The following is a 21,609-nucleotide window of genomic DNA, read 5'->3' as shown; positions in this document are numbered from 1 at the left end:
CTATCGCTTTATGTGGTTTTGGGTATGGAGATACACATTATTCATGATCATACTTTTATTATCAGATTGTTATTTATTATTAATGATAAGATCATTATGTTAATTGAAAGATGGAGCGGCTACCCGGGAAAACAGTGCTACCACAAGGGTGGTATGGGACGCCCTTGGCTGACATTAGGAAAGCTAGTGGAGAACTACATTACCCGAAAGGGGCACGAGCAGTAGGGGAGTGGTCAGTGTAGGGAGGCCCTTGGGTTGATTTTGCTGCGATGGCCGTCAGGCAAGGGGTCCCTGCATTGGAGCTTCCTAAAAATTGTAACGGGTTTTCTGAAGCTAGTGGAACTTTGTAAAGGCCTCGTAGTGTTACCCTGCCTCGCTTCCTTGGTAGAGGTGTATGGGAAGTCGCGATCCCTTAGCAGATGGGTAACATGACTTGTGGGTAAAGATGTGCAACCTCTGCAGAGTGTAAAACTGGTAAATCAGTCGTGCTCACGGTCATGAGCAGCTCGGACCCTCACATGAGTAATTTATGGAACTAAATTCAATTTGTCATATGCATTGCATCACATGTGTTGTTATCAAATTTCGATCTATTACTTATCTGGGTTGGTATATACTTAATCTTAGCAACTGCTAATAAAATTTTGACCAACTTTAAAAGCAATGATCAGCTTTAACCATCCTCTTTGGTAAGCCTTACACTTCACATGAGCTCCCACCTTTGGCGAGTTCATACACATTGTTCCCCACAACTTGTTGAGCGATGAACGTATGTGAACTCACTCTTGCTGTCTCACACCCCCACAGGTCAAGAGCAGGTACCGTGGGATGAGGCGCATGGAGGATGCTTTGACGAGTTCGTGAGAGGTCTAGGTCGTCGTCTCCCAGTCAACTTTAGGTTGCTGGATCGTTGTCTCCTTATGATGTAATTATTTATTTATTTCGTAAAGAACTTCTATTATATAGTAAAGATGTGACATTCGTTTCTGTACCACGATTCATCATATGTGTGAGACTTGGTCCTAGCACACCTGGTGATTATGTTCACGCTCGGGTCTTGGTGCCCCCGAAACCCGGGTGTGACAGAAGTGGTATCAGAAGAATGTTGATTGTAGGACGTAACCTAGAAAGACCTGGACAACCACTACCTACTTACCTTTGCTACACTGATTCTTTCTAAACCTTTTTTTAATCTTTTTCTCATCTATTGCTGCTTTACTCTGATAATTCTTATTTTTTCACTTCTTAAAGACAAAAGTGGATTTCACACTTTGAAATCCTATACCTTAAGTGATCTTTAGGAATAGGAGACCTAATCCTAGGAACAAAAACAAAATTATTTTTGTAAATATTTATATGCCACCTCAATAGATGGCTTGGAGGGTCGTAGATGCGTCCCAATGGTGTCATGACCTTGCCCACCGGAACTTGGGCGGTCGCGCCTCAATTTCTCGATGGCGCCAGACCTCCACCGCGGGTCCATTCTCCATCGTGGGCAGCTATATCCACGCCACCGGCTTGGGTACGTGCACCCTCCAGTTACTTCGCTCTAGTCGGCGCATCACGTAGAGTTAGAATTTGTTGGGTATTCGACCCGAGTGAGCCGGATTGCACGACTCCGGTGACCCCTCCGTCATTGGGTGCGACAGCGTCGCCCTGGTGCTCGGCGTTAAATTGGGGGATGGTCGTGTGCCATTGATATTCCTTTGGACGATGTAGATTAGATGGTAGAATAACCCTTGGGTCGGATTGATCTGGGCCTTCAATCATGTGGTCGAGGGCTAGGATCGGATCTCTGCGCTGGGATTTCGGGCCGTGGATCTCGGATCCAAGGACAGGTATTGTGTACTAGTTCAGTTTAAGTAGATCTAATTGTGGCCCTCGGAATAGGATCCAATGGTGCAAATCAAAATGTACCCGTTCGGCCAATATCTTTTGCTAAAGAGCCCCTATTCTTTTGCATATTCAACCCGCCATCCACACCTGTAGAAAAATTATTACTTATGGGTCCTTGTTTTTACGAAAGTATCCCAGGTCTTATTATAATTTGTAAACACAGTCATGATCGGGTTAAATTATTTCCGAAAAATGATTTCTAGTGTACAAATAAATCTAGAGCCTTTATAAAATCCATATTTTCCTTGTTTTAACTCTGATTTAATCCGTTCGAGTTGCGATAGCTTCGTAATTAAATTGCCTAAGCTATAGTAACATTATTTTAGCAAGTAGCATGTTTTCCAAAATAGATATTATGTTGAACCTATGTTAGTAGATTAACCCTTCTAATCAAAGTTATTCTATCTATGATTATAGGTTGACTAACATATGATTTCTAATTAAGTTATAACATAGATTAAAGTGGAATTAGTTAAATTCCTTAAAATAGCTTTCTCACATGATCAAAATACCATAGTTTTGCTATTTAACCACGAATATCTTTGGAAAACCATATCTTTTTAATGGTAACCCTAATTTTAGTCGTTCTCGAATCCACGATCTCGTAGTGACGCGTAGATCATTATCATGTAGTTTGTTCCTATGTTTGGTGTAATTTTAATTTTGTCTATACCATGTTTGTTTGTATTGTTACGAATAGCAGTGTGGTCCCGAGAATCTGAAGATCATCCTGGTACTTGGAATCTTGAGTCTAAGGCAAGTTGTACCCTTGATCACTTCTTTTTACCCAATAATGTTCTTATTAATAATAATGATCTGCATAGGTTAATTTTGATGGGACCCAATAGGTTACCCTAGTTTGGCTATCTTTATACCTTGTTTAGCACTGAATTTTTTGGGTAGTGCTTGTTATTGCTTTATGTGGTTTTGGGTATGGAGATACACATTATTCATGATCATACTTTTATTATCAGTTTGTTATTTATTGTTCATGATAAGATCTTTATGTTAATTGGAACATGGAGCGACCACCCGGGAAAACAGTGCTACCACAAGGGTGGTATGGGACGCCCTTGGCTGACTAATTAGGAAAGCTAGTGGAGGACTACATTACCCGAAAGTGGTAAGGGCAATAGGGGAGTGGTCAGTGTAGGGAGGCCCTTGGGTTGATTTTGCTGCGATGGCCGTCAGGCGAGGGGTCCCTGCATTGGAGCTTCCTAGAGCTGTAGCAGGTTTTCTGAAGCTAGTGAAACTTTGTAAAGGCCCCGTAATGTGTCGGGGACCATAATTAGGGGTACCCCCAAGGCTCCTAATCTCAGCTGGTAACCCCCATCAGCACAAAGCTGCAAAGGCCTGATGGGCGCGATTAAGGTCAAGGCTCAGTCCACTCGAGGGACACGATCTCACCTCGCCCGAGCCCAGCCTCGGGCAAAGGCAGCCGACCCAGGAGGATTTACGTCTCGCCCAAGGGTCCCCTCAAACAACGGACGCACCTTCGGCTCGCCCGAGGCCCAGGCTTTGCGGAGAAGCAACCTTGGCCAGATCTCCACGCCAACCGATCGTATCGCAGGAGCATTTAATGCAAGGATCGACTGACACCTTATCCTGACGCGCGCTCCTCAGTCGACAGGGCTGAAGTGACCGCAGTCACTTCGCCGCTCCACTGACCGACCTGACAGGAAAACAGTGCCGCCTGCCCAGCTCCGACTGTTGTGCCACTCGACAGATTGAGGCTGACAGCAGCTAAGTCCAGCCTCGGGTGCCATAGGAAGCTCCGCCTCACCCGACCCCAGGGCTCGGACTCAACCTTGACCTCGGACGACGGACTCCGCTTCGCCCGACCCCAGGGCTCGGACTCAGCCTCGACCTCGGACGACGGACTCCGCCTCGCCTGACCCCAGGGCTCGGACTCAGCCTCGACCTCGGAAGACGGTCTCCGCCTTGCCTGCCCCTGGGCCCAGACTCAGCCTCGACCTCGGAGGAGCCTCCGCCTCGCCCGACCTCGGGCTCGGACCGACCGCGACGCAGGGGGAGCCATCATTACCCTACTCCCAGCTAACTCAGGCTACGGGGAACAAGACCGGCATCCCATCTGGCTCGCCCCGGTAAACAAGTAATGATGGCACCCCGCGTGCTCCATGACGACAGCGGCTCTCAGCCCCTTACGGAAGCAAGGAGACGTCAGCAAGGATCCGACAGCCCCAACAGCTGTACTTCCACGGGGCTCAAGCGCTCCTCCGACGGCCACGACATCACATGAACAGGGCGCCAAAACCTCTCCGACAGCCACGACGGCATGTACTTAGGGCTCTGGCTCCTCTCTGCTAGACACGTTAGCACATTGCTACACCCCCCATTGTACACCTGGGCCCTCTCCTTACACCTATAAAAGGAAGGTCTAGGGCTCTCGTACGAGAAGGTTGGCCGCACGGGAGAACGGGCCGACGCACAAGGCTCTCGCTCTCTCTCTCTCTCCCACGCGAACGCTTGTAGCCCACTACTGCAAGCGCATCCGCCCTGGGCGCAGGACAACACGAAGGCCGCGGGTTCCCCTTTGCTGTTTCTCCCCCCTTTGTGTTCTGTCTCGCGCTGACCCATCTGGGCTGGGACACACAGCGACAATTTACTCGTCGGTCCAGGGACCCCCCGGGGTCGAAACGCCGACAGTTGGCGCGCCAGGTAGGGGCCTGCTGCGTGTTGACGAACAGCTTCCTGTCAAGCTCCAGATGGGTAGTCTCCAGCAACCTCTCCAACCCGGGATGATGCTTCGTTTCAGGAGTCTTGAGTTCATGTCCCTCGACGGCAGCTACGACATGATACTCCTTCCTCCGCCGCGTGACAACGACAATGGCGGCTGTCAGCCCGCCCGCCGGCGGTGGAATCGACAACGTCTTCCCCACATGATGGAAGAGCAACATCCGAGTCTGTCCCGTCACCTTCCCCGTCGACGGAGGAGGAGGCGGGGCAGGCATGGCCAAGCAGGAGGTGGCACCTCGTCGGCTGTCGAGCGAGTCGACGGCGCTGGCGCCCCAACGGGGGACACGTCGGGCGTTGACCTCGCGTCTGAGATGAAGACGAGCGTTGTTTCCCCGCAACACGCCAACTCCAAGCAGACGGACGACACCAGCACGCTCGCGAAGGACTTGCTGGGCATTAGCCTCGTACCTGAGATAACGGTGCAGTCCGTCCCTGACGCGACTTCGTCACCACCCGTCGATCAAGAGGTATCGTCCGTTTCCCATCCCATGCCTTTTAGATTCAGCTGCGACCCACCAAGCGACCCCGCTTCGGTGGACGCTTTCATAAAGGCATATCCAAACCCTCTGGGGTATCATATGCGGTCAACCTGGGACCGACTGACGGCCGTCTCGACCTACGGGCCCCTGGGTTCCGAGGAAGATGACGAGCCCGACTCTGGTTGGGATTTCTCCGGGCTCGATAACCCCAGTGCCATGCGGGACTTCATGACCGCATGTGACTACTGCCTCTCCGATTGCTCTGATAGTAGCCACAGCCTCGGCGACGAGGACTGTGGCCCAAGTCGCGAATGTTTCCACGTCGATCTAGGGGGTCTCGACGAAGGCAACCATCTTGGTATGCCGGAGGACGGTGATCCCCTAGGCCTGTGCCTCGCGTTGACATCCTTCGGGAGCTAGCTGTGATCCCAGTCCCTGTGGGGGGTCAGGACGCACAGCTCGAGCAAATCCGCGAGATGCAGGCCAGGCTCGATGAGGAAGCAGGACAACTTGTGCAGCTTTGGCAAAATATCGGGCAGGAGTGGGCAGGCCGAGCACCGGCCGGAGAAGCGCGTTATCTGGCCCAGGACGTCCAGCACCGCATCGCCGACGATGCCAGGGCGAGGCTGCCCCCGGCTTCCAGTGGGGTCGGCTAGAACCTGGCTGCAGCAGCGATACTACTCCGAGCGATGCCGAAACCATCCACCACCGAGGGGCGGCGTATCCAGGGAGAGCTCAAGAATCTCCTGGAAGATGTCGCGGCCCAACGGGCCGAGAGCTCTGCCTCCCGAAGGAAGGGGTACCCCCCAGAGCATCACGCAGTGACTTCCCGATTCATGCGGGAAGCCTCGGTCCACACCGGGCGAACGCGGAACTCAGCGCCTGAGGCCCCGGGACGCCTCAGCAACGAGCGCCACCGCGACAGTCGAGCCCACCTCGATGAGAAGGTGCGCCGAGGCTACCACCCCAGGCATGGGGGACGCTACGACAGCGGGGAGGATCGGAGCCCCTCGCCCGAACCACCTGGTCCGCGAGTTTTCAGCCGGGCCATACGACGGGCGCCGTTCCCGACCCGGTTCCGAACCCCGACTACCATCACCAAGTACTCGGAGGAGTCAAAACCGGAACTGTGGCTCACAGACTACCGGTTGGCCTGCCAGCTGGGTGGGACGGACGATGACAACCTCATCATCTGCAACCTTCCCCTGTTCCTCTCTGACGCCGCCCGAGCCTGGCTGGAGCATCTGCCTCCTGCGCAGATCTCCAACTAGGACGACCTGGTCAAAGCTTTCGCCGGCAACTTCCAGGGCACATACATGCGCCCTAGGAACTCCTGGGATCTCCGAAGCTGCCGCCAGCAGCCGGGAGAGCCCCTCCGGGACTACATCCGGCGATTTTTGAAGCAGCACACCGAGCTGCCCAACATCACCGACTCGGATGTCATCGGCGTGTTCCTCGCCAGCACCACTTGTCGCGACCTAGTGAGCAAGCTGGGTCGCAAGACTCCCACCAGGGCGAGCGAGCTGATGGACATTGCCACCAAGTTCGCCTCTGGTCAGGAGGCGGTCGAGGCCATCTTCCGGAAGGACAAGCAGCCTCAGGGGCGCCAGCCGGAAGACATCCCCGAGGCGTCCGCTCAGCGCGGCGCGAGGAAGAAGGGCAAGAAGAAGTCGCAAGCGAAACGCGACGCCGCCGACGCGGACCTTGTCGCCGCCGCCGAGCACAGGAACCCTCGGAAGCCTCCCGGAGGCGCCAACCTGTTCGACAAGATGCTCAAGGAGTCGTGCCCCTATCATCAGGGTCCCGTCAAGCACACGCTTGAGGAATGCATCATGCTTCGGCGCTACTTCCACAAGGCCGGGCCACCGGCGGAAGGTGGCAGAGCCCACAACAATGACAAGAAGGAGGATCATAGGGCAGAGGAGTTCCCCGAGGTCCACGACTGCTTCATGATCTACGGTGGGCATGTGGCGAACGCCTCGGCTCGGCACCGCAAGCAAGAGCGCCGGGAGGTCTGCTCGGTAAAGGTGGCGGCGCCAGTCTACCTGGACTGGTCCGACAAGCCTATCACCTTCGACCAGGGCAACCACCCCGACCACGTGCCGAGCCCAGGAAAGTACCCGCTCGTTGTCGATCCCGTCATCGGCAACATCAGGCTTACCAAGGTCCTCATGGACGGAGGCAGCAGCCTCAACATCATCTACGTCGAGACCCTTGGGCTCCTGCAGATTGATCTGTCCTCGATCCGGGCCGGCGCGACACCCTTTCACGGGATCATCCCCGGGAAACGCGTCCAACCCCTCGGACAACTCGATCTGCCCGTCTGCTTTGGGACTCCCTCCAACTTCTGAAAGGAAACCCTCACGTTCGAGGTGGTCGGGTTCCGAGGAACCTACCACGCAGTGCTAAGGAGACCATGCTACGCCAAGTTCATGGTCGTCCCCAACTACACCTACCTCAAGCTCAAGATGCCGGGCCCCAACGGGGTCATCACCGTCGGCTCCACGTACCGACACGCGTACGAATGCGACGTGGAGTGCGTGGAGTACGCCGAGGCCCTCGCCGAATCCGAGGCCCTCATCGCCGACCTGGAGAGCCTCTCCAAAGAGGCGCCAGATGCAAAGCGCCATGCCGGCAACTTCGAGCCAGCTGAGACGGTTAAGTCCGTCCCTCTCGACCCCAGCAACGACGCCTCCAACCAGATCCGGATCGGCTCTGAGCTCGACCCCAAATAGGAAGCAGTGCTCGTCGACTTTCTCCGTGCGAACGCCGAAGTTTTTGCGTGGAGTCCCTCGGACATGCCTGGCATACCGAGGGATGTTGCCGAGCACTCGCTGGATATCTGAGCTGGAGCCCGACCCGTGAAGCAGCCTCTGCGCCGATTCGACGAAGAAAAGCGCAGAGCCATAGGTGAGGAGATCCACAAGCTGATGGCTGCAGGGTTCATCAAAGAGGTATTCCATCCCGAATGGCTTGCCAACCCTGTGCTTGTGAGAAAGAAAGGAGGGAAATGGCGGATGTGTGTAGACTACACTAGTCTAAACAAAGCATGTCCGAAGGTTCCCTACCCTCTGCCTCGCATCGATCAAATCGTGGATTCCACTGCTGGGTGCGAAACCCTGTCTTTCCTCGATGCCTACTCAGGGTATCACCAAATCAGGATGAAAGAGTCCGACCAGCTCGCGACTTCTTTCATCACGCCCTTTGGCATGTACTGCTACGTTACTATGCCATTTAGTTTGAGGAATGCGGGTGCGACATACCAAAGGTGCATGAACCACGTGTTCGGAGAACACATTGTTCGAACGGTCGAGGCTTACGTCGATGACATCATAGTCAAGATGAGGAAAGCCTCCGGCCTCCTTTCCGACCTTGAAACGACATTCAAGTGTCTCAAGGCGAAAGGCGTAAAACTCAATCCCGAGAAGTGTGTCTTCGGAGTCCCCCGAGGCATGCTCTTGGGGTTCATCGTCTCCGAGCGGGGCATCGAGGCCAACCTGGAGAAAATCGTGGGCATCACCAACATGGGCCCCATCAAGGACTTGAAAGGAGTACAGAGGGTCATGGGATGCCTTGCGGCTCTGAGCTGTTTCATCTCACGCCTCGGCGAAAGAGGCCTACCTCTGTACCGCCTCTTAAGGAAGACCGAGTGCTTCACTTGGACCCCCGAGGCCGAGGAAGCCCTCGGGAACCTAAAGGTGCTCCTCACAAGCGTGCCCATCTTGGTGCCCCCAGCTGCCGGAGAAGCCCTCTTGATCTACGTCGCCGCTACCACTCAGGTGGTCAGCGCCGCGATCGTGGTCGAGAGACGAGAAGAGGGGCATGCATTGCCCATCCAAAGGCCGGTCTACTTCATCAGTGAAGTACTGTCCAAGACCAAAATCCGCTACCCGCAAATCCAGAAGCTACTGTACGCGGTAATTCTGACGCGGCGAAAGTTGCGACACTACTTCGAGTCTCATCCGGTGACTGTGGTGTCATCCTTCCCCCTAGGAGAGATCATCCAGTGCCGAGAGGCCTCGGGTAGGATTGCAAAGTGGGCGGTGGATACCATGGGCGAGACAATCTCGTTCGCCCCTTGGAAGGCCATCAAATCCCAAGTCTTGGCGGACTTTGTGGCTGAATGGGTCGACACCCAGCTTCCAGCAGCTCCGATCGAACCGGAACTCTGGACCATGTTTTTCGACGGGTCGCTGATGAAAACAGGAGCGGGCGCGGGCCTGCTCTTCATCTCACCCCTCGGGAAGCACCTCCGCTACGTGCTGCGCCTCCATTTCCCGGCGTCCAACAACGTGGACGAGTACGAGGCTCTGGTTAACGGGTTGCGCATCGCCATCGAGCTAGGGGTTCGACGCCTCGACGCTCGTGGCGACTCGCAGCTTGTCATCGACCAAGTCATGAAGAACTCCCATTGCCGTGACCCGAAGATGGAAGCCTACTGCGATGAGGTTCGGCGCCTGGAGGACAAGTTCTTCGGGCTCGAACTCAACCACATCGCCCGACGATACAACGAGACTGCGGACGAGCGGGCTAAGATAGCCTCGGGGTGAACAACGGTTCCCCCGAATATCTTCTCCCGAGACCTACATCAACCCTCAGTCAAGACCGACGACACGCCCGAGCCCGAGAAGGTCTCGACCCTGCCCGAGGCGCCCTCGGCTCAGCCCGAGGTACCCTCGGCCCCCGAGGGTGAGGCACTGCGCGTCGAGGAAGAGCGGAATGGGGTCACGCCTAATCGAAACTGGCAGACCCCGTACCTGCAATATCTCCACCGAGGAGAGCTACCCCTTGACAGAGCCAAAGCTCAGCGACTGGCGCGGCGCGCCAAGTCGTTCGTCTTGCTGGGTGACGGGAAGGAGCTGTACCACCGCAGCCCCTCAGGCATCCTCCAGCAATGCACATCCATCGACGAAGGTCAGGAGCTATTACAAGAAATATACTCGGGGGCTTGCGGTCATCACGCAGCGCCTCGAGCCCTCGTTGGAAATGCCTTCCGACAGGGTTTCTACTGGCCAACCGCGGTGGCCGACGCCACTAGGATTGTACGCACCTACCAAGGGTGTCAATTCTACGCAAGGCAGACCCACCTGTCCGCTCAGGCTCTGCAGACAATACCCATCACCTGGCCGTTTGCTGTGTGAGGTCTGGACCTCGTCGGTCCCTTGCAGAAGGCACCCGAGCGCTACACTCACCTGCTGGTCGCCATCGACAAATTCTCCAAGTGGATCGAGGTCCGACCCCTAAACAGCATCAGGTCCGAACAGGCGGTGGCGTTCTTCACCAACATCATCCATCGCTTTGGGGTCCTGAACTCCATCATCACCGACAACGACACCCAGTTCACCAGCAGAAAGTTCCTGGACTTCTGCGAGGATCACCACATCCGGGTGGACTGGGCCGCCGTAGCTCACCCCATGACGAATGGGCAAGTAGAGTGTGCCAACGGCATGATTCTGCAAGGACTCAAGCCACGGATCTACAACGACCTCAACAAATTCGGCAGACGATGGATGAAGGAACTCCCCTCGGTGGTCTGGAGTCTGAGAACGACGCCAAGCCGAGCCACGGGCTTCACGCCATTCTTTCTAGTCTATGGGGCCGAAGCTGTCTTGCCCACGGACTTGGAATACGGATCCCCGAGGACGAGGGCGTACGACGACCGAAGCAACCGGACCAACACGACGAAAGCGACGCGGGCGCTCCCCGTCCGGGGGCTCGGAAGGTGGAAGGGCGCGATGCATGGGGAGAGTGCGAAGACAGGGTCGCCATCCAAGGGGGTCACCCTCCTTTTAAAGGCGACTCTCCCCACTTGCGTCCTCAGCCGTCGCGGACTGAGTCTTCACCAACACGCTCCAAGGTCTTCCCCCTACGACACGGGGGCTGGGTCCCACGCGTCATGCAAGCTGGCCCAGGACAGAAGAGGCCAAACCGCCGCGCGCGGTGCGCGAAACTGACCAGCGGTTACAAGCGCTCCTCCACTTTCACCCAGACCGGCGGGTGAAAGGGCGGACCGCCATGCAGGCGGCATGCAACTGCACCAAGGGGGCGCACCCTTTCGACTCCGACACGTCCAGCATGGGGGCCCAGGCCCACACGTCATGTAACCGGCGCGCCGGTTACTACGTGTGGGAAAGTGCACCACCACTTGCGCCAGTACCGCGCCTTCTCGACTGCGGAACCGATGCCACGATTCGAGGCAACCCTGCGCATGGCCCGACAGTGCCAACCGAGCACATCGGTCACGGGTCAGCCAGCCGAGGAGAAGGCGCGACGGTCGATATGGCCAAAAGTGGGCCGACAGTAATGGCGGCGGCAGGCGGGCGGAAGCAGCAGTCAAGTCGTCTGCAAGCTCACGTCCCCTCCTGGGACAGCGAGAGAGCCCTCTCCCACGGTGTGAAGACGACGCGCCCGTGTTCCGTTCCTCGAGCGGCTCGCGCACGCACAACGGCTGCCCCGCGAACCACTCGTCCCGTCGCATTAACTCTGCGGCAGGACAGGCGACACCTTTGGCAGGCGAGGCAGGCGACACTTCACCTCCGCCATAATGACCGCGTCAAAAAAGGTGCGCCACGTCGTTTGATTTCGTATCCTTTTCCTCTTTCTTTTTATCTCTCTTGCTACAGGGACCGGGAAAGGGGATACTCTGAAAGTGTCGGGGGCCATAATTAGGGGTACCATCAAGGCTCCTAAATCTCAGCTGGTAACCCCCATCAGCACAAAGCTGCAAAGGCCTGATGGGTGCGATTAAGTCAAGGATCGGTCCATTCAAGGGACGCGATCACGCCTTGCCCGAGCCCAGCCTCGAGCAAGGGCAGCCGACCCCGGAGGATCTATGTCTCGCCCGAAGACCCCCTCCAGCAACGGGCATACCCTCGGCTCGCCCGAGGCCCAGTCTTCACCGAGAAGCAACCTTGGCCAACTCGCCACGCCAACCGACCAAATCGCAGGGGCATTTAATGCAAAGGTGGCCTGACACCTTTATCCTGACGCACGCCCCCCAGTCGACAGAGCCGAAGCGACCGTAGTCACTTCGCCGCTCCACTGACCGGTCTGACAAGAGGACAGCGCCGCCTGCGCCGCTCCGACTGCTGTGCCACTCGGCAGAGTGAGGCTGACAGCAGCCAAGTCCGGCCTCAAGCGCCATAGGAAACTCCGCTTCGCCCGACCCGAGGGCTCGGACTCGGGCTCAGCCCCGGAAGACGGCGAACTCCGCTCCGCCCGACCCCAGGGCTCGGACTCGGGCTCAGCCCCGAAAGACGGCAAACTCCGCTCCGCCCGACCCCAGGGCTCGGACTTGGCTCAGCCCCGGAAGACGACGAACTCCGCTCCGCCCGACCCCAGGGCTCGGACTCGGGCTCAGCCCCGAAAGACGGCGAACTCCGCTCCGACCGACCCCAGGGCTCGGACTCGGGCTCAGCCCCGGAAGACGACAAACTCCGCCTCGCCTAACCCCAGGGCTCGGACTCGGGCTCAGCCCCGAAGGACGACAAACTCCGCTTCGCCCGACCCCAGGGCTCGGACTCAGCCCTGGCATCAGCCGACGGTCTCCGCCTCGTCCGACCCGGGGGCTCGGACTCGACCTTGACCTTGGGAGACAGACTCGACCTCGACCTCGGAGGAGCCTCCACCTCGCCCAAGTAGGGGCCTGCTGCATGTTGACGAACAGCTTCCCGTCAAGCTCCAGATGGGCAGTCTCCAGCAACCTTTCCGACCCAGGACGGTGCTCCGTTTCGGGAGTCTTGAGTTCATGTCCCTCAACGGTAGCTACGACATGATACTCCTTCCCCCGCCGCGCGACAGCGACAATGGCGCTTGACAGCCCGCCCGCCGACGGCGGAATCGACGACGCCTTCCCCGCGTAGTGGAAGAACAACATTCGAGCTCGCCCCGTCCCCTCCCCCTCCGACAGAGGAGGAGGCGGGGCAACCAAGGCCAAGCAGGAGGCGGCACCTCGTCGGCTGTCGAGCGAGTCGATGGCGCCGGCGCCCCAACGGGGGGCACGTCGGGCATCGACCTCGCGTCTGAGACGAAGACGAGCGTCGTCTCCCCGCAACACGCCAATCCCAAGCAAACGGACGACGCCAGCACGCTCGCGAAGGACTTGCTGGGCGTCACCCTCGTACCTGAGACGACGGTGCAGTCAGCCCCTGACGTGACTTCATCACCGCCCGTCGAACAAGAGGTACCAACCGGTTCCCATCTCACGCCTTTTGGATTCAGCCTCGACCCACCAAGCGACTTCTCTTTGGTGGACGCTCTCATAGAGGCGAGTCCCAACCCTCTGGGGTATCGTATGCGGTCACCCTGGGACCGGCTGACGGACGTCTCGACCTACGGACCCTCGGGGTTCGAGGAAGATGACGAGCCCGACTTCTGTTGGGATTTCTTCGGACTTGGCAACCCCAGTGCCATGCGGGACTTTATGACCGCGTGTGACTACTGCCTTTCCGATTGTTCTGACGGTAGCCGCAGCCTCGGCGACGAGGAATGCGGCCCAAGTCGTGAATGTTTCCACGTCAATCTAGGGGGTCCCAACGAAGGCAACCATCTTGGTATGCCGGAGAACAGTGATCTCCCTAGGGCTGTGCCTCGCGTTGACATCCTACGGGAGCTAGTTGTGGTCCCCGTCCCGGCGGGGGGTCATGACCCACAGCTCGAGCAAATCCGCGAGATGCAGGCCAGGCTCGACGAGGGGGCAGGAACACTTGAGCCGATCCGCCGGGACATCGGGCAGGAATGGGCGGGCCAACCTCCGGCCGGAGAAGTGCGTCACCTACCCCAGGGTATCCAGCACCGCGTCGCCGATGATGTCAGGGTAAGGCCGCCACCGACTTCCAGTGGAGTCGGCCAGAACCTGGCTGCAGCGGCAATGCTTCTCCGCGCGATGCCGGAGCCATCAACCACCGAGGGGCGGCGTATCCAGGGAGAGCTCAAGAATCTCCTGGAGGACGCCACGGTCCGACGGGCCGAAAGCTCCGCCTCCCGAAGGCAAATGTACCCCTCGGAACATCGCGTCGTGACTTCCCGATTCATGCAGGAAGCCTCGTCCACACCGGGCGCACGCGCAACACAGCGCCTGCGGCCCTGGGTCGCCTCGGCCACGAGCACCATCACCGCAACCGTCGGGCCCACCTCGACGAGAGGGTGCGCTGAGGCTACCACCCCAGGCGTGGGGGACGCTACGACAGCGGGGAGGATCGGAGTCCCTCGCCAGAACCACCCGGTCCGCAAGCTTTCAGCCGCGCCATACGACGGGCGCCGTTCCCGACCCGGTTCCAACCCCGACTACTATCGCAAAGTACTCGGGGGAGACGAGACCGGAACTGTGGCTCGCGGACTACCGGCTGGCCTGTCAACTAGGTGGAACGGACGACGACAACCTCATCATCCGCAACCTCCCCCTGTTCCTCTCCGATACCGCTCGGGCCTGGCTGGAGCACCTGCCTACGGGGCAAATCTCCAACTAAGACGACCTGGTCCAGGCCTTCGTCGGCAATTTCCAGGGCACGTATGTGCGCCCTGGAAACTCCTGGGATCTCCGAAGATGCCGCCAGCAGCCGGGAGAGTCTCTCCGGGACTACATCCGACGATTCTCGAAGCAGCGCACCGAGCTGCCCAACATCACCGATTCGGATGTCATCGGCGCGTTCCTCGCTGGCACCACCTGCCGCGACCTGGTGAGCAAGCTAGGTCGCAAGACCCCCACCAGGGCGAGCGAGCTGATGGACATCGCCACCAAGTTCGCCTCTGGCCAGGAGGCGGTTGAGGCCATCTTCCGGAAGGACAAGCAGCCCCAGAGCTGCCCACCGCAAGATGTCCCCGAGGCGTCAACTCAGCGCGGCGCCAAGAAGAAAGGCAAGAAGAAGTCGCAAGCGAAACGCGATGCTGCCGACGCGGACCTTGTCACAGCCGCCGAGTACAAGAACCCTCGGAAACCTCCTGGAGGTGCCAACCTCTTCGACAAGATGCTCAAGGAGTCGTGCCCCTATCATCAGGGGCCCGTCAAGCACACCCTTGAGGAGTGCGCCATGCTTCGGCGCCACTTTCACAAGGCTGGACCACCCGCGGAGGGTGGCAGGGCTCGCGACGACAACAAGAAGGAAGATCACCAGGTAGGAGAGTTCCCCGAGGTCCGCGACTGCTTCATGATCTACGGTGGGCAAGTGGCGAATGCCTCGGCTCGGCACCGCAAGCAAGAGCGTCGGGAGGTCTGTTCGGTAAAGGTGGCGGCGCCAGTCTACCTAGACTGGTCCGACAAGCCCATCACCTTCGACCGAGACAACCACCCCGACCACGTGCCGAGCCCGAGGAAATACCCGCTCGTTGTCGACCCCGTCATCGGCGACGTCAGGCTCACCAAGGTCCTCATGGACGGAGGCAGCAGCCTCAACATCATCTACGCCGAGACCCTCGGGCTCCCGCGGGTCAATCTGTCCTTGGTCTGGGCAGGCGCTGCGCCTTTCCACGGGATCATCCCCAGGAAACGTGTCTAGCCCCTCAGGAAACTCGATCTACCTGTTTGCTTTGGGACGCCCTCCAACTTCCGAAGGGAGACCCTCACGTTCGAGGTGGTCGGGTTCCGAGGAACCTACCACGCCGTGCTGGGGAGACCATGCTACGCCAAGTTCATGGCCGTCCCCAACTACACCTACCTCAAGCTCAAGATGTCGGGCCCCAACGGGGTCATCACCGTCGGCCCCACGTACCGACACACGTACGAATGCGACGTGGAGTGCGTGGAGTACGCCGAGGCCCTCACCGAATCCGAGGCCCTCATCGCCGACCTGGAGAGCTTCTCTAAGGAGACGCCAGACGTGAAGCGCCACGTCGGCAACTTCGAGCCAGCGGAGACGGTTAAATCCGTCCCCCTCGACCCCAGCAGCGACGCCTCCAAGCAGATCCGGATCGGCTCCGAGCTCGATCCCAAATAGGAAGTAGTGCTCGTCGACTTCCTCCGCGCAAACGCCGACGTTTTCACATGGAGTCCCTCGGACATGCCCGACATACCGAGGGATGTCGCCGAGCACTCGCTGGATATCCGAGCTGGAGCCCGACCCGTGAAGCAGCCTCTGCGCCGATTCGACGAAGAAAAGCGCAGAGCCATAGGCGAGGAGATCCACAAGCTAACGGCGGCAGGGTTCATCAAAGAGGTATTCCATCCCGAATGGCTTGCCAACCCTGTGCTTGTGAGAAAGAAAGGAGGGAAATGGCGGATGTGTGTAGACTACACTGGTCTAAACAAAGCATGTCCGAAAGTTCCCTACCCTCTGCCTCGCATCGATCAAATCATGGATTCCACTGCTGGGTGCAAAACCCTGTCTTTCCTCGATGCCTACTCAGGGTATCACCAGATCAGGATGAAAGAGTCCGACCAGCTCGCGACCTCTTTCATCACACCCTTCGGCATGTACTGATATATTACCATGTCGTTCGGCTTGAGGAATGCGGGTGCAACGTACCAACGGTGCATGAACCATGTGTTCGGCGAACACATTGGCCGAACGGTCGAGGCCTACGTCGATGACATCGTAGCCAAGACGAGGAAAGCCTCCGACCTCCTTTCCGACCTTGAAGTGACATTCCGATGTCTCAAGGAGAAAGGCGTGAAGCTCAATCCCGAAAAGTGTGTCTTTGGGGTTCCCCGAGGCATGCTCTTGGGGTTCATCGTCTCCGAGCGGGGCATCGAGGCCAACCCGAAGAAGATCGCAGCCATCACCAGCATGGGGCCCATCAAGGACTTGAAAGGCGTACAGAGAGTCATGGGATGCCTTGCGGCTCTGAGCCACTTCATCTCGCGCCTCGGCGAAAGAGGTCTGCCTCTGTACCGCCTCTTAAGGAAGGCCGAGTGCTTCACTTGGACCCCTGAGGCCGAGGAAACCGTCGGGAACCTGAAGGCGCTCCTTACAAACGCGCCCATCTTGGTGCCCCCCGCTGCCGGAGAAGCCCTCTTGATCTACGTCGCTGCGACCACTCAGGTGGTTAGCGCCGCGATTGTGGTTGAGAGACGAGAAGAGGGGCATGCATTGCCCGTCCAGAGGCCAGTCTACTTCATCAGCGAGGTACTGTCCGAGACCAAGATCCTCTACCCACAAATTCAGAAGCTGCTGTACGCGGTGATCCTGACGCGACGGAAGTTGCGACACTACTTCGAGTCTCATCCGGTAACTGTGGTGTCATCCTTCCCCCTGGGGGAGATCATCCAGTGCCACGAGGCCTCGGGTAGAATTGCAAAGTGGGTGGTGGAAATCATGGGCGAGACGATCTCGTTCGCCCCTCGGAAGGCCATCAAGTCCCAGGTGTTGGCGGACTTCGTGGCTGAATGGGTCGACACCCAGCTCCCAACAGCTCCGATCCAACCAGAACTCTGGACCATGTTCTTCGATGGGTCGCTGATGAAGACAGGTGCAGGCGCAGGCCTGCTCTTCATCTCGCCCCTTAGGAAGCACCTACGCTACGTGCTACGCCTCCACTTCCCGGCGTCCAACAATGTGGCTGAGTACGAGGCTCTGGTCAACGGTTTGCGCATCGCCATCGAGCTAGGGGTCCGACGCCTCGACGCTCGTGGTGACTCGCAGCTCGTCATCGAACAAGTCATGAAGAACTCCCACTGCCACGACCCGAAGATGGAAGCATACTGCGATGAGGTTCGGCGCCTGGAAGACAAGTTCTACGGGCTCGAGCTCAACCACATCGCCCGACGCTACAATTAGACTGCGGACGAGCTGGCTAAAATAGCCTCAGGGCGAACAACGGTTCCCCCGGACGTCTTCTCCCGAGACCTGCATCAACCCTCCGTCAAGACCGACGACACGCCCGAGCCCGAGAAGGTCTCGGCCCAGCCCGAGGCACCCTCGGCTCAGTCCGAGGTACCCTCGGCTCGGTCCGAGGTACCCTCAGCACAGTCTGAGGTACCCTCGGCTCGGCCCGAGGCACCCTCGGCCCAACCCGAGGCACCCTCGGCTCGGCCCGAGGTACCCTCGGCCCCCGAGGGTGAGGCACTGCGCGTCGAGGAGGAGCGAAGCGGGGTCACGCCCAATCGAAACTGGCAGACCCCGTACCTGCAATACCTCCACCGAGGAGAGCTACCCCTCGACCGAGCCGAAGCTCGGCGGTTGGCGCGGCGCGCCAAGTCGTTCGTCTTGCTGGGAGACGGGAAGGAGCTCTACCACCGCAGCCCCTCGGGCATCCTCCAGCGATGCATTTCCATCACCGACGGTCAGGAGCTCCTACAAGAGATAGACTCGGGGGCTTGCGGCCATCACGTAGCACCTCGAACCCTTGTTGGAAATGCCTTCCGACAAGGTTTCTACTGGCCGACAGCGGTGGCCGACGCCACTAGAATTGTCTGCACCTGCGAAGGGTGTCAGTTCTACGCAAGGCAGACCCACCTGCCTGCTTAGGCCCTACAGACCATACCCATCACCTGGCCGTTTGCTGTGTGGGGTCTGGACCTCGTCGGCCCCTTGCAGAAGGCACCCGGGGGCTACACGCACTTGTTGGTTGCCATTGACAAATTCTCCAAGTGGATCGAGGTCTGACCCCTAAACAGCATCAGGTCCGAACAGGCGGTGGCGTTCTTCACCAACATCATCCATCGCTTTGGGGTCCCGAACTCCATCATCACCGACAACGGCACCCAGTTCACCGGCAGAAAGTTCCTGGACTTCTGCAAGGATCACCACATCCGGGTGGACTGGGCCGTCGTGGCTCACCCCATGACAAATGGGCAGGTAGAACGTGCCAACGGCATGATTCTACAAGGACTCAAGCCTCAGATCTACAACGACCTCAACAAGTTCGGCAAGCGGTGGATGAAGGAACTCCCCTCGGTGGTCTGGAGCCTGAGGACAACGCTGAGCCGAGCCACGGGCTTCACACCGTTCTTCCTAGTCTATGGGGCCGAGGCCATCTTGCCCACAGACTTAGAATACGGTTCCCCGAGGACGAGGGCCTACGCCGACCCAAGCAATCAAGCTAATCGAGAAGACTCACTGGACCAGCTGGAAGAGGCTCGGGACATGGCCTTACTACACTCAGCGTGGTACCAGCAGTCCCTGCGACGCTACCACGCCCGAGGGGTTCGGTCCCGAGACCTCCAGGTGGGCGACCTGGTGCTTCGGCTGCGACAAGACGCCCGAGGGCGGCATAAGCTCACGCCTCCCTGGGAAGGGCCGTTCGTCATCGCCAAAGTTCTGAAGCCCGGAACGTACAAGCTGGCCAACAGTCAAGGCGAGGTCTACAGCAATGCTTGGAACCTCCAACAACTACGTCGCTTCTACCCTTAAGATGCTTTCAAGTCGTTCATATGCCTCGTTCCCAAGCAAAGTTTAGTCATCAAGGAAGGGTCAACCTTGCCTCGGCAAAGCCCGACCCTCCCTCGGGGGATAAAAGGGGGGAGCCCCCTCTGCGCCAAAATTTTCAATCAAAAAGGCTTCCGCGTTCCCCCGGCTATGTCGGTAGCAGGACCCCAAGAAGCGAACGCGGGTGCATGTAAGTGGCAAGGCTGACTGAGCCGAGGTACTCCTACGCCTCTGGGTTACGGATACCTCACTCGTCACCTACCACGAAAAATGACTCCTACTTGGGCAAGCCACCCTGCTACTGACGAACGGGGCCAGACACGCAAAATGAAAGGGAAAGGGGCACGACTTTATACTACAATGATAAAGTGTTCGGGCCTCAGCGGTCGCAAAAGACACATGTGCATTCAAAGGAAACTGCTCCGGCAGAGTTAGGCGTCGCCCGGGGAAGAAGCCGCGCCTTCGGCTTCGTCCCCGCCTTCGGCAAAGTCCACCCCAGCTTCGGACGACGGCGCAGGCGGGAGGATCTCTGCATCGAAGGTGGTCGCCAGCACTGCGCTCGGGCCCGCGGCGGCCGCGTCGAGCCTTTGGACTTCAGCCAGGGCAGCTTCATCTTCGTCAGGGAGGCAATACCCCTCGCTGACCCGCTCCAGATCCACGACGTAGTGGGAAGCGAGCACGGCGAAGGCCCGCCTGACGCCGTGGTGTAGCGCCTCGCGGAGTCTGCCGCGCACGTGGTCACCCAAGGCCTGCAGGCGACTTTGAGGGGAGCTCCCTGAGGGGACGTCGCCGAAGCCAAAGACCCGACAGAAGTCCGAGATGGCCTCGGACATGGCCGCGTGGTCGGCCTCCCTCTGCTCGGCCGCCTGGGCAAGCACCCTGGTGGACTCATCAAGGGCAGACTCGAGCTCTGCGAACAGCCAGAGCGCAAGGCCTCAAACACAAGTGGAGGAAACAGGCTGAAACAAAAACCGAAAACAGCCAGGACATACCTCCGGCTTGGGCACGCTACTCCGAAGCTGCGGTTGGGCTACGGCTAGGTTTGCTGCAAGGGCTCCGGCCCGGCTTTCGGCCTCGGTAGCCCGGCCCCGAGATTGATCTCGCTCATCGACGACCTGGTCGAACTCCGACTGTCGTCGCTGCACCTCTGCCTGTGCCGCTGCTGCCTCTGCTCTCAGATCAGCGCAGAGCAATCGAAGGTCCGCCACCTCGGCGCCCTGCTGGGAGAGGCGCGCGGTAGCCCCGGCGAGCGAGGTCCTCAGGGATCGCAGCGAGCCCCAGACATCGACCTCGTGGCGGATGAACGACGATTTGGCGGCGCTCAGATCCATCAGATCCTGAGGGAAGGAAGCGAGGCGTCACAAAGGATGCCTTGATCACAAAAAAGGTATGCCTGAAATCATTACCTGGAGGATCTTGGGGACGTCCCTGCAAAAGACCTCCAAGGATGACCGGAGCGACCCCACTGTTGCTTCGGCACACTCGCGGAGCTCATCCCAAGACTGCTCCTCCCGCTCATCGTCAAGAACGAAGAAGGGATCCGAAGCCTCACGGGTCCAGAACCGGAGCAACTGGCACCGCCCCTCGGAGCTCCGCCGCGCGGGGTCAAGGCTGCCGCTCGGCGGGACGGGTCGCGTTTCCATGCTCCCCTCCTCCGAGGCACCAAGCGTCGACGCCTCGGCCACCTCAGCATCGGCGGCAATAGGTCGCTCCCCGACCGGGACGGCAGCGGCTTCGGTAGCAGCTGGCGCCAGCGCCGGCGGCATGTCTGGTGAGCCCGAGGCCACGTCCGCGCCAGCTGCCACCCCCAGCGCGACGGCCACCTCGACAGAAGAGCCGGCCTCGGGAACTCGCTCCACGGCAACTGGTGCCGCCTGAGCCCCCCGCTGTGGGGCGCCTTGCGAGAAGGTCAGCTGAACGGTGAGGCCCGGTGCGGCACCGGCTGCGGAAGCCGATGCTGTCTTAAGGACTTTCTGAGGAGCCAGATCGGTTAGGCCATGGCTTCGCTTGCTGAGGAGGAAAGGAAAGTCGCGGTCGGGACATACAAATGAGGAGCCAGGACGAAGACATTCTAAGGTACTTACCCGCTCCGGGCCATGATCAATCGTGCCTGAGGAGAGGTCTCTCGGATCTCGACCCCCGAAGGTACCGTGAGGTCCGCCTCGCCGCCAGCTTCG

Source organism: Zea mays, chromosome 8 (assembly GCF_902167145.1).
Source record: "Zea mays cultivar B73 chromosome 8, Zm-B73-REFERENCE-NAM-5.0, whole genome shotgun sequence".
In the NCBI taxonomy this organism is placed as follows: domain Eukaryota; kingdom Viridiplantae; phylum Streptophyta; class Magnoliopsida; order Poales; family Poaceae; genus Zea; species Zea mays.
The sequence above is the reverse complement of the archived record's forward strand: the minus strand, read 5'-3'. Positions refer to the sequence as shown.